The sequence below is a fragment of the Macaca nemestrina genome, chromosome 18 (genome assembly GCF_043159975.1).
Source record: "Macaca nemestrina isolate mMacNem1 chromosome 18, mMacNem.hap1, whole genome shotgun sequence".
Classification (NCBI taxonomy): Eukaryota; Metazoa; Chordata; class Mammalia; order Primates; family Cercopithecidae; genus Macaca; species Macaca nemestrina.
Window position 1 is genome coordinate 77,443,419 of NC_092142.1, and position 16,853 is coordinate 77,460,271.

At 43.9% G+C, this 16,853-nt stretch overlaps 1 protein-coding gene across 16 annotated transcripts in view; it reads left to right on the top strand.

The window, feature by feature from the left end:
* LOC105491228 (WW domain containing oxidoreductase) overlaps positions 1–16,853 on the top strand; it is a 1,122,875-nt gene that overhangs the window by 403,201 nt on the left and 702,821 nt on the right. For 3 of the 16 annotated variants that reach the window (XR_011616119.1, XR_011616113.1, XR_011616116.1), the window contains one exon: positions 1–16,853. This exon is cut by the window's left edge and continues 19,318 nt beyond it; it is cut by the window's right edge. The exons of 9 other annotated variants lie outside the window; for them this stretch is intronic. The gene's annotated coding sequence lies outside the window, so the exon portion shown is untranslated. 4 more of the 16 variants (XR_011616114.1, XR_011616115.1, XR_011616117.1 and 1 more) reach the window with 4 other exon arrangements.

Genomic DNA, 16,853 nt, shown 5'->3' on the forward strand with positions numbered 1-16,853 from the left:
AATTGCATTTGGTCATTCTAGATCTCTGCAATATCAATTGAGTTCTTTATAAAATATATTTAATTGTTAAATTACACATATTAAAGATGTTAAAGGAGAATTATTCTTTTTACGAGTTCTGATTAATGACACAGCAAAATGAAGTTAATGAATGAGCTAATATGTACATAGTACTTGCCATGCACTTATATGTATATAAGTGTATAATCCACAGAACTTCTTCTGAAAACGTTACATACATGAAACCTTCACAACAATCTTATCCCCACTGTAGAGATGAGAAAACTGAGGCATATGGAAGAGTTGGAAACAGGCCAAGAGCATAAAGCTGGAATTGTTGTGTGAGCCTGTAGAGTCTGTGTTCTTAACCACTGCAGGATGTGATCATCCTGAATTTTCTTTCCATTTGGATAGATTAATAGTAACACTTCCCTACTAGGTAGAGCAAAGATTCCAGAATTTTATAATAATGCGAAAGTGTATTAGTCCATTCTCACAGTGCTATAAAGACATTCCTGAGACTGGGCAATTTATAAAGAAGGGAGATTTGGTCTGCTCATGGTTCTGCAGACTGTATAGGCCTCTGCCTCTGCGGAGGCCTCAGGGAACTTACAATCATCATGGCAGAAGGTGAAGGGGAAGCAGGTAAGGTCTTCACATGGCAGGCGCTGGAGGAAGAGAGAAAGTAGGAAGGTGCTAGACACTTTTAAACATGCAGATCTCAGGAGAACTCTTTCACAAGACAGTACTAGGGGGGTGGTGATTAGAAAGCACCTCATGATCCAATCCAGTTCCTGCGGAGGACAGACTGGGCCCCTCTGCAGCACACACCTTTGTGAGGTCCCTCCTCCAACACAGGGATTACAATTCAACATGAGATGTGGGTGGGGACACAGAGCCAAATCACATTGGAAGGTAAAAACGTTGGGAACCAGAGGCTTCAAGGAGGTTCAAATCTCAAAGCGACGTCTTTCCTTTTGCATTTTGGACGGTTTAATAAGTAAGATTGATACAAACACAAAGCATGAAGCAAACAAAAGGAAATAAAAACGGCAACAAATAAAACTTCTGTGCCTTTTGAAATTTTGTTTTTGGCAGGCAACACTCCAAAGATCTTTCTGATGTAAAGTCTAGGAGTCTTCTGTGTGAGCACCACACAGGTACTTTGGAAAGAGTGCATCTCCTGGATTTTGCATGGTCCTGGCTTAATGGACAACGTATCAGTCACTTTTTGAGGAGAATAAATTTAAGGCTTGGTCATTGGTCCTTGAGTCAGCACATTGAGCGTTTTGTCAATTAGCTCCTCCCCCCATCTTTATGGTATGGCTTTTCCTGTAATTATAGTCAAGATCCTATAGCCGGAGGAAGGCCTGTCAATTGAGTAAGAGGCTGATGTTCATCGCACAGTGACAGCCCATTCCGAGGGTTTTAGGCCTGTCCTTAGAGAGGCTTGTTATTTCCTCCTTAGGTACTTTGCTGCAACCCAGTTCACTACCATCAGATGAATGGAGGTCTCTTAGGCTGTGGCTAAACCCAGGGGGTCAAGCCCCTAGGATATGACATACTGCAAAGTGAGGATGTTTCATTGATTTATATTTTTGAATTAAAAGTAATTATTTAACTTGCATCTGTGTGCTTATAGGAAAAGATTTAGAAAGATTAGTAGTAGACTGTTACGTTCTTTTTCTTTTTTTTTTTTTGAGACATAGCTGCACTCTGTCGCCCAGGGTGCAGTGCGGTGGCATGATCTCAGCTCACTGCAACCTTTGCCTCCTGGATTCAAGCAATTGTCCTGCCTCAGCCTCCTGAGTAGCTGGGATTACAGGCGCCCACCACCACACCCGGCTAATGTTTGTACAGGCACCCACCACCACACCTGGGTAATGTTTGTACAAGTGCCCACCACCACACCCAGCTAATGTTTGTATTTTTAGTAGAGACGGGGTTTCACCATGTTGGCTGGGCTGGTCTTGAACTCTTGACCTCAGGTGATCTGCCCGCCTCAACCTCCCAAAGTGCTGGGATTACAGGTGTGAGCCACTGCGCCTGGCCAGTAGTAGACTTTTGATAGGGTTTTTTTGCTCAGGGTGTGTGTTTGGCTAGGAAGCCATAGAAAAAGGGTCTTTTTGTTTTTTGTTTTTTTTTTTTTTTTTTTTTTTTTGGAGATGGAGTCTCACTTTGTCACCTAGGCTGGAGTGCAGTGGCGTGATCTTGGCTCACTGCAACCTCCACCTCCTGGGTTCAAGAAACTCTCCTGCCTCAGCCTCCCAAGTAGCTGGGACTACAGGCCCGCGCCACAGCACCCAGCTATTTTTTTGTATTTTAGTAGAGTCGGGGTTTCACCATGTTGGCCAGGGTGATCTCGAACTCCTGACCTCAAATGATTCACTGCCTCCACCTCCCATAGTGCTGGGATTACAGGTATGGGCCACTGTGCCTGGCCAGAAAAATGGTCATGTTTTACTTTGAACCAATCTGTACTTGGTTTATTTTATTTTACTTTTTCAATGAGTGTGGATTACGTTTATAACTTTCAATTACTAGTTAGGTAAAGAATCAAAATTAATAAACACATTTATAATTCTCAGAGATTCCTTGAGACAGGAACATCTTTAAATGGATAACCACAGTCTTCTAAACACCTGAAAGGGTGTCTTTTGCTGAATTTTGGATTTTTGCTCTTGCTTTAGAATTTTTGGATGATTAAACTTGTACTTCTTTTAGGCTGTTTTCTACCTGTTGCTATTTGGCTTCCCTGACTGTCCTCATTCCCCACATACCACGTTGTTTTCTTCAGATTCCCCTAAGTCTCCATTCTTGTCCCCATCACTCCTGACTACTTGAAACACGCCTTCAATCCTCAGAAGGCAGCAATGTTCCCTCCTCCCGTTTATTTTTCATTTTCCTGTTGCTTAAAAAAATCAAGCATATGTTTGCAGTCATCACTGGTGTTCTGCCTCGTCTTCTAAAGTTATAGATGAGTGCCAAGTTGGCAAAGCATGTAGAAAGATCACTGCAGATGCCCTTGTCGTGTTGACCGTGTGGGACAGTTTCCTATCTGTGATGAGCTGTAAATGGAATTTGAGGGAGGAATCATGCGTGCCAACAAGAGGTTGGCATTCTGTGGCTCTTTTCAACTAGCTTGACCACTATGATAACATCAAAGGTGTGTGGACCATTGTGTGACCATTGAATCTCCATGGACATGTTTTGGGAAATGGATTTGTCTCATTACCCTGCTTTCTTTAGTGCGTAAGATCTTGAAGGGAAGGATGCATTCTGTGCACCCCCAAGTTTCTGGTTTACTCGTGGTTTCAAGAGTCCCTTTAGACAACATCACTGACAACTCACTATGTAAAACTAAACAAATTATTAGCTTTCTTACTGTGGGTTTGCAATTGCTGTGACCAGGGAAATGGGAAGTGCATTGAGGAACAGGCCCCAAGACATGGACAGCTCACTCCAACTTTACGGTAACACCTTTTGCTGTGCCTTGTGCATGGAAGGAGAGGAGTGAATGACTGTTGAAGATCGATGGCCTTGCTCATTGCGTCTCTGCTTTCCCGCCCTCTCAAGCCACCCAGAAGGAGAATGAAATGCTCAAATCAAGGGAGTTAACTATGGCCAAGATGTTAGTAATGGGAAACTTTGGAAGAAGGCGAGGTCAGAAGTTACTTTGCAGGGAGCTTCGGGGATGCTGGATGCTAAGGCCCAAGCCCTCTATCGTATGCCTTTTGCTTTGGCATAAAATAGCAGATGACCTTCTGTTAGGTGTATCTCTGCTCGTACTTGAGAGTGGTGGTGTTTGGAAAGACTCAAAGGCATATGCAGATGTGGAAATGGACCAAATGGTTCTACAAGACATGCTCATTTTTTGCTCCCATTCTAGCTCCCATTCTAGCTTTTCCTCCAATTTTATCAGAATTTGTTCTTTTCTTACCTCACACGACATACAAAAATCAACTCAAAGTGGATTGGAGACTTAAACATGAGATCTGACCGTGTAAAATTACTAGAAGAAAACAAGGGGGAAGCTCCATGGCATTGGTCTGGGCAATGAGTTTTTGTATATGAACCCAAAAACGTAGGTAGCAAAAGCAAAAATAGACAACTGGGATTACAACGATCTAAAAACTTTCTGTACAGAAAGGAAACAATCAGCAGAGTGAAGCAGCATCTTCCAGAATGAGAGAAAGTATTTGCAAACCATACATCTGATAAGCGGTTAATATTCAAAATGTACACACAACTTAAATGCAAGAAAAAAAATCTGATGTAAAAATGGGCCTCCCAACACCTAACATTATTGTGTGTTGAAGAAATACTTGTTTGATTAGGTCTCATCACTCTTCATGACTGGAGTTCCAAAATGTGGACTCTCAGCAGTACATTGCAGGCATGGTGGCTGGGTCTGGAGATGTCACCCTTCGCTGTTTTTCACAACGAGAGGTGGTTTTATCATAAATAAATAAATGGCAGGTTATACACCGGAGTTACTGAGACTTATAAGAAAAAAATTTGGTATTTTTAAGAAAGCTTCAGGGTTATCACCATGAAGCAGGAGCAGAAAAATAATGCCATTAGACTTCTTATAGCGTATTTTGTGGTTTATTCTTATTGCAGTATAAATTGCATGCATTCATTCATGGGGCTCGCGCCTGTGCTTTCACAGTTTGTAGAGGAAGCGCGTCTCTTCCCACCCCTTCCTCACCTAGGGGCACGGTTTTCAGGAGGAGCCCTTTTTCTCAACCACACATGCCCTGTTCACAAAGGTTATAATAAAACTCTACTCACTGAGAAGCACAAGGTGTGAGGCTATTGATGGGGAGTTGAAGGTGATAGAGACCGAGAACAGGCTGCACACCTTTGGCCTACAGGGTAATTAGCAACACACAAGCATCGGGAGCTTTTCATGGCAAGAAAAATTCAGAAGGGACATTGTTTCACTAATTCAGTAAAGGAGAGCAGTGGAATTTATTTAGGCCGATTCCCATTCTCTGTCTCTGTCTCCCAAAGCTCTAGGATTACAGGCAGGAGCCATTGTTACAGGCCTGTTTTTCCTTAAATACATAGGCAGCTTCCTCAGTTGTCTCTCCTTTGTTGGCATTGAGAGATAAACACAATAATGTTTGTTTAGATGGAATATTATGAAGATTCAAGGAATACTTCTGAAGGCTTTTCATATATTAAGTACACGAGGTTTCTTAATAGTTTGGCTTCTGGCAACAATGGTTTTATTGTAATTTCATCCTTGTTGAGTCAATAGGTAACTGAGTTTGATTAAAACTGAATTTTCCTAAGTATAAAAGCCATGTGGCCCCTTCTGTTTCCTCGTGTTACATGGTGATAGTACATATCTAACACTCGAAGGTGTCCAGGGTGGCCCTAGCTCAGTGAGATGGCTTTATTTGAGGGGATGGGAGTGGTAGAAGAGCAGCAAGCTACGATGTTCTTGTGCGTGTGGCCTTGCTCCTGGTGGCGGGGTGGCACACATCCTCTGCAGGCTTTCTGGATGGGTTTGACCCATGGGAGAACCCTTGGCTGTCCACAAGCCCCTTTGTAGTAATCTTATTTTTCTTTTGGCTTCTATCCCACCTCTTTACTTTTTACCGTAGCTGACCTTTCTAAGGGGTCAAGTGGGACTCATGGAGATTTTCCGTTCTTTGGAGAGTGGCAGCGACAGCAGATCATTCATCATCTGTCTTCTTGGGTCCACGATGCCGGGCGGTGGACGGGCTTCCTGCCTCCTGGCCCAGAGCCCCTTTGCCGGCTCTTAGTAGAGCGCTAGTTGTACCATCTGGTAGTTGTTTGTGCGTTTGACTCTCTTCCCTATTAGGCTTTGACTCCTTACAGGTAAGAACCACGTCTTATTTTTTTAATCTGTAGCTCCAGTATCCAGCCCAGGACTTGACACCAGCCTCTGTCAGATACATCCATGGAATGCATTTGTGAGAAACCGAGGCCAAGGCAGTGGAAGTCCCATTGTCTCTGGATGCTGAGACCTTGAATTTCATGCCATGGACCCCTCCCTTATATTCCATCTTTACTGTGCTATAAATAGACATTCTTGGCTTTGCCTAAATAGGATTAAGTAGTACCAAATGCGCCTTACCATTCTGAGGCCTCACTGAGACTCATTTTGAGTCTTCAAAGAAAGCAGTAGAGGGATGGAGAAGAAGGGGGTCAAAACCTGGTTTCTGCCTGTGGGAAAATACAAAACAACTCAGCACAACAGCAAAGCAGACTAGTGAGGTTCTAAGCACATGTTGAGGGTTTTGATGTGCCATGCAAATGCATGAGATCGTATTGAACCAAGGATAGCTTTTTGGTGTAGAGTGTTGCCAGCCCTGGTATGCTACTGCTTGTAGTCACTGCAGTACTAATTGTGTGTGTGACTGTGTGCCGTGGGGATAGGTGGAGCTTTAAACTAAAACAGAAGGTATGAACGGCTTGGCATTTGCTGTGGGTGCTCAGTCTCCATTCCACTTGCCAAGATTAAATTGAATTATTCCCACTGCCATTCAGTTTGACTCTGCACAAAATACAGCCAACATTTTTGCATTTCTTTCTTCCTTCCTCCTTTTCTTCTTTCTTTCCTTCCTTGCTTTCTCCCTTCGTCTATCTTGTTTCCACTTTTGTTTGTTTGTTTGTTTTTAGTTCGCTGCATACTGCCACATTGGGTTAACCATGGTAGCATTTCACCATGACAAGCCATAGCAAGATGTGCCAGGTGCATGCTGCTGGGACACCTGGCTGAGGCTCCGACAGCATTTTCCTATGACTGAGGGTAAGGTAGGTAGATGACTCATTACAATTTATAAAATGGGGGCTCAGCTTGGGTATCATCTTGGTTATTCCAAGCAGTCTTCCAGCTGGACTAGCTTTTCGGGAACATGTGTATATTTGTGCTGGAAGCCCCAGTAATATCATTTAATTCAAAAGCTTTTTTCTATGATGAATTATTCAGGCAGTGTTTTCCAAAATTGTCATTGATCAGTACAGGCCCAGAGAGCATGTACAGCAGCGCCTGTGCTGGGCCTGGTAGGAGTTGATATTTTCTGGCTCAAAGAAGTTCCAAAAGAAAGAATTCAAAGCCAGTGTGTCTCTTTCTCTGGACAGCAAAGTAATGCAGGTACCACGCTTAGGTTTGCTGGTGTTTAGCTTGGCTTAAAACCCAGCCAGGGAAATACGTTTTGCCTTGGTGGGGTGCAGGTGGAGGAGGCTATCATTCTCAGGCATTCAACAGTGAAGAATGTTGGGCAGGACAGAGGGTCAGCTGAATGGTAGGGATTCCAGTTCTCAGTTAATGCCCACAAATTTCTGAACCTGGAACATAAATACCCTCACTGCAATTCGTGTTTTCTTTCTTTCTTTTTTTTTGTTTTTGTTTTTCTTTTTGTTTTGTTTTTTGAAAAACTTGTTTGGAGCAGCACTTGCCTGTTGTAAAAAAACTAAAAAAAACAATATCTTGGTTCAGATATCTTTGTTTGTGTAAACATTTTGGCATTCTTTGTGAAAATCTTCAGATTTTCAAGAGCTCAAGATGACCTCCTCTAGCCGGCGGCAACAGCAACCAGGTATCTGTGAAGGTGTAAGAAATGGAGACAGCCTGCAAAATAGCTCACCCAGCTTTTCTTTAGAGTTCCGACCTGTTTGCTGGCTCTCTTTCAAACTGTACTCCTCACCTTGGGCTGTATGTAACCACCTGAGTTTTTTTTTTTTCCTCTTTTTCTCTTCTTCTTTTTCCTTTTCCCTTTTCTCTCTTCCTTTCTCTCTTCTCTTTTCTCTTCTCTGCTTCCTTCCCCTTCTCCTTCCCCTTCCCCTTCCCCTTCCCCTTCCCCTTCCCCTTCACTTCACATGGAGTCTTGCTCTGTTGCCCAGGCTGGGGTGTAGTGGTGGGATCTTGGCTCACTGCATGCAGCCTCCACCTCCTGGGTTCAAACGATTCTGCTGCCTCAGCCTCCCAAGTAGCTGGGATTACAGATGCCCACCACCTGCCCAGGTAATTTTTGTACTTTTAGTAGAGACTGAGTTTCACCATGTTGGCCAGGCTGGTCTCGAACTCCTGACCTGAAGTGATCCACTCACTTCGTCCTCTCAAACTGCTGGAATCTGAGAAGTTACGTTAAACTAGCCATGACCTGGGTTATTGAAATCAGGATCCGTGGTGGGGAAGGATGTTGCGGTGGGGTTGGGGTGGCAATGAAAGGTGAAAACCACTGTGATCCCACCTGCCCATCATCAGATTTCAGTTCTGGGGGAACAGATACTTCCTCTCAGAGTTAACGTAGAAGGTTTCTGGGGGGCATGGACCTGAGTCCCATCCCCTTTGCAAAAGTAAGACTGGTATCGTAGCCTGACTCAGGGTTTTAGCCAACTTCTCTGGATGCTAACGCTATTCTCTTCTTATACTTGTCCTCCCTCCCAGGGACACACCTATTGGAGCTTGGCAGGGCCTATCTGCCCTTAGCCCTCCAATGTCCTTTTCATTTTCTTTAACAGTTTCATTGATATATAATATGCCTACCATATAATTCATCTGCTTCAAGTGTACAATTCAGTGGCTTTTAGTGTATTCAGAGTTTGCATCTACCATCACAATCAATTTTAGAACATTTCCATGAACCCAAGAAAATATCCCTTAGTCATTACCCCAAATACCTCCTCTCTTCAGCTCCTGGCAACCACTAACCAATCTACTTGCTGTTTCTATGAATTTCCCTATTCTGGACACCTCATATCAATAGAATGGTATGTTAGTGGTCTTTTATGTCTGGTTTCTTCCTCTTAGCATCCTGTTTGGAAAGTTTATCCCTGTGACAGCATCTACCAGTTCTTCATTTCTTTTTGTGGCTAAGTAATACTCCATTGTATGGATATACCACATTTTGGGTATCCATTCATTAGTTCATGGATTTTGTGTCTATTACGAATAATGCTGCCGTGAGCATCTGTGTTGTCCACAAGTTTCAGCGGGGACTTTTGTTTTCATTCCAGTATCCTTTGATGACATGTCTTGGCAGTGGTGTCTGTGACATTGGGCAAGTGTCTTGAAACGTTTTGCGTCAGAAAAAAGTCATTGCCAAGGCCGGCAGATCTCGAAAAGGTGACCGGGATATGTTGGTGATTTTTTTCATGCTCTACTTACAGTATGACTCGTAACTATTAATGGCTGAGCTGCTCCGTAGGTGAAGAAGGAAGGCAATGGCCTTTTCTATTCTGGGCCTCCCTGCTTCCAGCGATAGCAAGGAGCGAAATGAGATGCTTTCTGAGAAAGGAAGGTACTGCGTTCTTTGATTACTGCGCACTTTCAGCAGTGTTTGTGTGATTAATGAGTCCACGTTTCAAACGTTCCCATTTAATGTATTTGAGCCTTCTAACAACATTGCCTTTCATGTGTTGCTGACTGTTTTTGAGATTTATGAGGCCTAACTCGCAAGCAATGTGTGTCTGGATTAAAAGAACCTGAGAATCTCTATTTATGTCTGACCCCAGGAAATTCCCTTTAAGCTGCTTATCAGAGGTGCATGCTGAGAGCATGATGGGAAGATGGAGTCCTCCATCCGCTGGTAAAATCTGGAATCTGCTCTCATTTCCTTTTCACTGAACTGAAAATAAGCTAACAGACCCTCAGGTCTACCTGTAAGTACCTTTCAACTGTTCCACTTTTGTAAATTTAGTTTAAATAATACATATGCTGAAATTCCTATATCCCTCCCTCCCCCCCCCACCATACTCCAGGTCTTCAGTGTGGAATTTAAATATAATTCCTTATTGTTAAAAAAAAAAAAAAAAATTTGATCATGGTGATTTTGATAAACTAAAAGCATCTTTAATTTTACTGACAGCAAAGCAATTCTTTATTTTCTCTCTAAAAGCACAATTGATGTGCCACGATCTTTGTCTTTGCATTTTTTAAACTGAAAGAAGATTTCCACACCATTAAAAATAAGATTTCTTCTTAAAAATGTTCTCGAGGTGCAGAAACACTTACATGTGTATATGCATGATTTCACCACCAGGGGGCATTGTGGTTTGACTGTCCGTTTATACAGCTTGCGTTCTATCAGTTTACCCAGAAAATAGGACTGCGAGTATTTCTGATTCCTTCCAAGAAGGAATCATATCTGGAAGAGAACAGATGTCGATTCTTTTTCCTCACTAGCAAACAGTAGTGTTGTCAAATTTGCTAAACTTAGCCAGTTGAAGATTAACATGCAATATATAATATGCATGTGCCTAAGTGTACAATAAATAGTAAATCACATTTTTATGCTTTCTCTGAACTTGGAAGCTGCAAGTTATGTTTTTTTTATTCCCTGGGTGTGATGAAATAAATAACATTCAAATACATTTTAAAGTTGTCAGTCGGGGGAAAAAAGTGCGTGGCAACTGTGTTTGATAGATTTCTTTTATGATTAATTCTCCTATTAAGTTTTAATGACTTTAAAGATATAAAGCTAGAAATCACAAAACTAGGCATGGTTAATAAATAACCGAAATACCAGGTGTATAGAAATGCATCTGTGGAAAAATGAAATCATATATTCTCTAGGATGTATTAGGAAATGGCTCTTTGGCAAGTCTAGAGGTAAAGTATCCCTGAAGGGGGAACAGGTTTAAAAACGGTAAACTAAAGAAGATTGCTTTTCTTAAAGAAATTCCCATGAGAAAGGTACTTTCTGAGATTCACATACGTAGATTACATTGTTATGAACCAACATTTATTAGCAAGGTTGATCTCTCGGAATGCGTTTTGTCCATCTCAGATTTTTAAGAATCCTCGTACAAATTTTCCAGGGTTTCCACTTCGCAGTTTTCTTCCAGGGTTGCTATGGCATAGAAAGTACATTGCTATTTTGTTTTGTAAATGCTCAACAGACTGGCTCATTCCAGAAGTGGGTGTCGTGGTGCCAGTGTCTTTGTAATACTATCTTTCCCCTTTAGCACCCAGAACTTATGAAATATGACTCAGTTTATCCTGAATACATTTCTGTGCATCGGGGAGGATGGGAGAATTAATTCCGGTTTCTGAATTGCAAAAGTGAGGCTGGTCATGGGGCTTGGAACCACGCCACGGACGCATGAAGCCTCCCCGTTTGCAGGCCAAATCCAGAGCTTATGCGTTCATGCTCAGGCCTCTCTGTGGTAGGCAACAGCTGGATTATTTACTTTCTAGAACATCTCGAGTTCTTAATCTGAGCAGTTTAGAAACCTAACCCACATTAATTAATATGAATAATGACTGGGAAGCGTTGCAGGGCTCCCAGGAGAAGAATGTATATATGCATATGTTTTTGTATATGCTTATATGCCTTTGTGCATGAAAGGAGATAAATGGTGTATTTCACACAGTTCCTTCTCCTCCACTAAGGGCTATTATTGTTCCTGAATTTTTCTGAGCCGCCGAAGCACAATCGGGTTTAGAGCGTTCACACCAGACAGCCCCCACTCTTCAGAACTTCAAATCTAAAGATCTTTTAAATACACAGAACTTATTTTTGAAAGCTGTGGCCCATCCCAAATGAATTCCAATTCTCAGCCTCTAAAATGCCTGGAGTGAGAAAACAGAGAATATTGTTCTTTTCTGTTTATATTATTTCATACTGAGTTAACACACTTGCCAAGAGTCCGAGGCAGCTTCTGGCTTGACAATGCCTTCTTTAACTAGCCTAGTTTCTAGAATAAAGTGAGGGTCCACCAGGCCTTCTCAGTGGGGCTCAGGACACCCTGAGATGGAAGAGACTGGAGAAAGCCAATCTTTTTCTCCCTGATAATCATCTTCCTTTTTTAAGGCTTCGTACCTAGATTTGGCCTGGGCAGCCAAGGGAGTCTGTTCCAGCATTGGATACCTAGACCCTGCTGGGCTCCAGAGAGCTGCTGGGCTACAGCGCCCAGTGCCCTACCTCTTGGGGCCGGCCGGCCTCACCAAAAAATCAGGCTTCTGGCTTGTTCCAAACTCAGGAAGTTGCTGGGAAGTCTGGCTAGCAACACCCTCGTTCCCAGTCCTGGCCATGCCTCTCGGCTCTCGCTAGCGCAGGGAGCACGCAGGCTTAAGGCTGGAAGAAACCCCAAGCGTTTGGCCAGGAAGAGGCAACTAGTTCCAGCTGGCCCGTGTACGACGCTTTAAAAATGACCCAGATGATCTGATTTTGTAGAGAGAGTGGGTGGAGAGGACTCCAGGGCCATGGAGGAAGATTCGGTCTTTCTCTCCCCAATCATGAGCAATGTGATTTGGAGAGAGAAGGACCCGGTTGGCTCTGCAAACCGCATTTCCTTGGCTGAACGCCAGAGGAGAGAAATGATCCGGCAAGAAGACAACGCCATCCCCGGTCAGCCCCTTCCAGACCCTTGCTCTCCTGGACCTTCTGTCGAGTATCGGGTTGGTGGGTGCCCAAGAGCTCCTCGCTTGGCCAGCAGGGGCTGCCTAGAGAAGGAGAGGACAGGCTTCGACTTTTTGGGTAGTGGCTTCTGTGGATGTGAAAAGACTACATCAGAAAGAGGAGGCAGCCCTCCAAACATAACTTGGCCTCTTCGTTCTCCCTGTGGACACACAGGCTATGTTCTGCTGGCCAAGAGCCCAAGCGTGTTCTTGGTGCACGCTGACGTTCTATATGGCTTTTGCCTCGGAAACGCATCTGGTCAGTGACTTAGCCACTCTATAAAAATGAAGAGTAGAGCTCGAGTGCTTATAACATGTCATTTTTAACCAAGAAAGAAAGAAAAATGAAAGAGCCTGAGCATTCTTTGGATCCCCTCCACCCCCAGCAGGTATATTCACAGTCTCCAAGACTGCCCTGCCCACTCGCGTGTTTATGGCCCGGTGAGACCGCACCCTCCTTTTCCGGAAGCAGGGACACAGAATTCCCCAAGTGGGAAGAGCTTTGGAGTGGAGGCTGTTCAAAGTTCTGTGGTGATTAATTATTACCTACCCAAGGTCTGGTCATTGCTATGCTTTGAGTTCTTTTCAGGCTCAAGGTCTGTTCCTTTTTTTTTTTTTTTTTTTTAGATGGTCTCACTCTGTTCTCCAGGCTGGAGTGCAGTGGAACAATCTCACTATACTCACTGCAACGTCTGGCTCCGGGTTCAAGTGATTCTCTTGCCTCAGCCTCCCGAGTAGCTGGAACTACAGGCACTGGCCCCAAGCCTGGCTAATTTTTTGTATTTTTAGTAGAGACGGGGTTTTACCGTGTTGGCCAGATTGGTCTCAAACTCCTGACCTCAAGTGATCCTCCCGCCTCGGCTGCCCAAGGTGCTGGGATCACAGGCGTGAGCCGCTGTGCCCAGCCCCAGGGTCCCTTCTAATCTGTGCTGTTGTCATAAACCCTAGAGAAGCCAGATCTTTCTAGCAAGAACAACATCATCCCAAATGAAGTGACAGACTTTGCTAGTGTTCTTGTATTGATTCAGCCAACAGAGAACAAATGAAAAGAATCAGGATTCTATTGAGACAGAACGTGAGTAATTTCTGAGTGTTGACTATTTTTAAAGACAAGATTAGCAGTAATACATAAACATAAATAAGATTTTTTTCCCCAGCCAAGAACCATAGATGAGATTTCACATTGAAAATGTAAATTGTGCCTAGGCAACATCAATGCTTATTTTAAGCAACTGACCCTTGGGATAAAAATAAAAAGTCGAAAGGAAACAAACAATGCTACTGACAAGTGATAGAATATTCTAGTTTATATCTCAGTTATTTTACAGCTCTGGCGTTTCCAGGGAACACTTTAGAATACTTCTAGTCCGGTTGGTCCATAAAAAGCTGTCTGTGTTTTTATATTTTGAAAATATATGCAGAGAGGCCTACCGCGTGTTATATAAGGCATCTTATCCATGAGTCAACAGGCATGCAACATCAATGTCACACACATATCACCCCCACTCGACATCCTTTGAGAAATGCCTCGGTCCCATCTCCAGCCAGATAAGCATTGCACCTCTTGGCATGCGTTCTTACCTATTGAGGATATGTTTGAATTCTAATATGGTAGAGGAGGAAACACAGCCTTACTGTGCTGTGTGCTGAGTACAGAGCCATTCTCCGCATCCCGCCTTGATTAATAAGGCGTGAAAAATCCTCTGAATTTGCACCTGTTCAGACAAGCTTGTCCATGCCATGGCCCATGGGTCGCATGTGGGCCAGCACAGCTTTGAATGTGGCCCAGTACATATTCGTAAACTTACTTAGAACATGAGATTTATGCACGGCCCTTTTGTACGTGTACTGTGGTGTTTTTTGTTTTTTGGTTGTGTGTGTGTGTGTGTGTGTGTGTGTGTGAGAGAGAGAGAGAGAGAGAGAGAGAGAGAGAGAAAGAGACAGAGTCATGCTCTGTCACCCAGGCTGGAGTGTAGTGGCGTGATTTGAGCTCACTGCCTCCTCTGCCTCCCAGGTTCAAGCAATTCTCCCTGTCTCAGCCTTGCTAGTATCTGAGATTACAGGTGCCTGCCACCAAGCTTTGCTAAATTTTGCATTTTTTTTTAGTAGAGACAGGGTTTCACCATGTTGGCCAGGCTGGTCTTGAACTCCTGACCTCAGGTGATCCTCCTGCCTCAGCTGCCTAAAGTGCTGCGATTATAGGCGTGAGCCACTGTGCCCGACATTTTTTTTTTTTTTTTTTTTTTTGATGCTCATCAGCTATTGTTAGTGTTAGTGTATTTTATTTGTGGCCCGAGACCATTCTTCTTCCAGTGTAGCCCAAAAGATTGGACGCCCGTAAGCAAAAACAACACAGCCATCTAGCTGCAAGACGTAGCTACTTGCTCTGCAGAACATGGTTGGCCAACCTGGCCTTGACATCGGGGTGTCTCCGTGTTCTCTAGACCTCACACCCAGTCCCTATTCTTAGGTTTTATTTCTCAAACCAGGTTTTGCCTCACAAATGACAGCAAATGATTCAGAGTGCAATGATGTTGCTCATTTCTGGTAAGTCATCGAAAGCTGACCGTGCCCTCCATTTCAAAGCAACAGAAGAAAAGCTGGTGGTCGTGGAGAAAGAATTGGGAAGCAGAGCATGAATGCTGGGAGGCTGCTGTGGTCTGCAGATCTGAGCACTGTGCCTGCAGCCGATGTCTCTCCACAGGGCTGATCTGGTGGCTAGGGTGCCCTTGTCAGATGGGGTGATAACTGTTTCCTGTCTCTCCTTTTTCTCTGTCAAACCCACCAACTCCTTTCAGGAACGCAGATATTTAATTATCTTTTGCTGTTACATCTGCAGCACGTATTGGCTGGCTGTTCAAAAGTATCCTCTCTAGGCAAATAACGAGATTTTGCCAGCAGGATCTCCTGTTAAAGGTGTGCATGTGTAGACACATGTGTGTGCGTACATACCTGCCTGCCCTTGCACAGTGGACACTGTTTCCAGTGTGTGGTGAGGCCCTCCCCTCATGTAGAACAGGACGGGACAATGACAAGGTTATTCAATTAATTACTGAAGCTTGCTGGGCATGGTGGTTGACGCTTGTGATCCCAGCACTTTGGGAGGCTGAGGCAGGTGGATCACCTGAGGTGAGGGGTTTGAGACCAGCCCGGACAACCTGACAAAACACCATCTCTACTAAAAATACAAAAAGTAGCTGGGTGTGGTGGCACATGCCTGTAATCCCAGCTACTTGGGAGGCTGAGGCAGGAGAATCGCTTGAATACGGGAGGCAGAGGCTGCAGTGAGCTGACATTGCACCATTGCATTCCAGCCTGGGCGATGGAGCGAGACTCAGTCTCAAATAATAGTAATAATAATAATCGCAGCTCAATACTCTGTAGCCATTTTACTGCATGTGGCTATTAGCCGTGCTCTTGCGGTATCTAGGTCTGTTGTGTCCATACGGTGGAGTGTTTGCAGACGCTATGACGGTGCGCAGTGCTCCGCATTCATCTTGGGAGCTGAAAAGCAGCTATGGCAGGACTGTTTACACCGTGGAAACAGGCAGAAACTACTGATCAAGCCTTCTTTGTTTTGTTTATTTTGTCTTGACTTACAAAGTGATTACAATGATGGTAATACAGATTAAATTGAAGAGTAAAGTGCCTATAAACCACTACACTATGAATAGTATGAAAAATTGAGGAGGCCATGTGGCTCACGAATTCAGCACTTTGGGAGGCCGAGGCAGGAGGATCACTTGAGCCCAGGAGTTTGAAACCAGCCTGGGCAACATAATGAGACTCCATCTCTGAATTAAAAAACAAAAAAGAAAGAAAAATTAGCTGGCTTGGTGGCACATGCCTATAGTCCCAGCACTGGGGAGGCTGCAGTGAGCCGTGATTGTGCCACTGCACTCTGGCCTGGACAACAGAGAGAGATCCTGTCTCCAAGTCTCTGTATCTCTCTCTCCAGGAAATATTCCTTCAGCATATTAATAAAGAAGTTACTTATGAGTCACTTATGCCATTGAAGAATGAGTGATGGACCAAAATATGTCTGTCTTGATTGTTTCACTTTCATCTTTTTTTGGAGACGGAGTCTTGCTCTATTGACCAGGCTAGGGGTGGCGCAATCTCCGCTTACTGCAACCTCCGCCTCCTGAGTTCAAGTGATTCTCCTGCCTCACCTTCCCAAGTAGCTGGGATTATAGGCACCCGCCACCATGCACAGGTAAGTTTTGTATTTTTAGTAGAGTCGGAGTTTCACCTTTTTGGTTGGTTGGCCAGGCTGGTCTCAAACTCCTGACCTCAAGTGATCCGCCCACCTCACCTCCCAAAGTGCTGGAATTACCATGCCCAGCCACATTTATCTTTCTGATTAACTAAAAAGTATCAAGCAATACTTACATGGAACTGCACTTTCTCATCAACTGTAACCGTAATTTAGCTATAGATACAAGAGTTGGGCACAAATCCATGAAAGCAT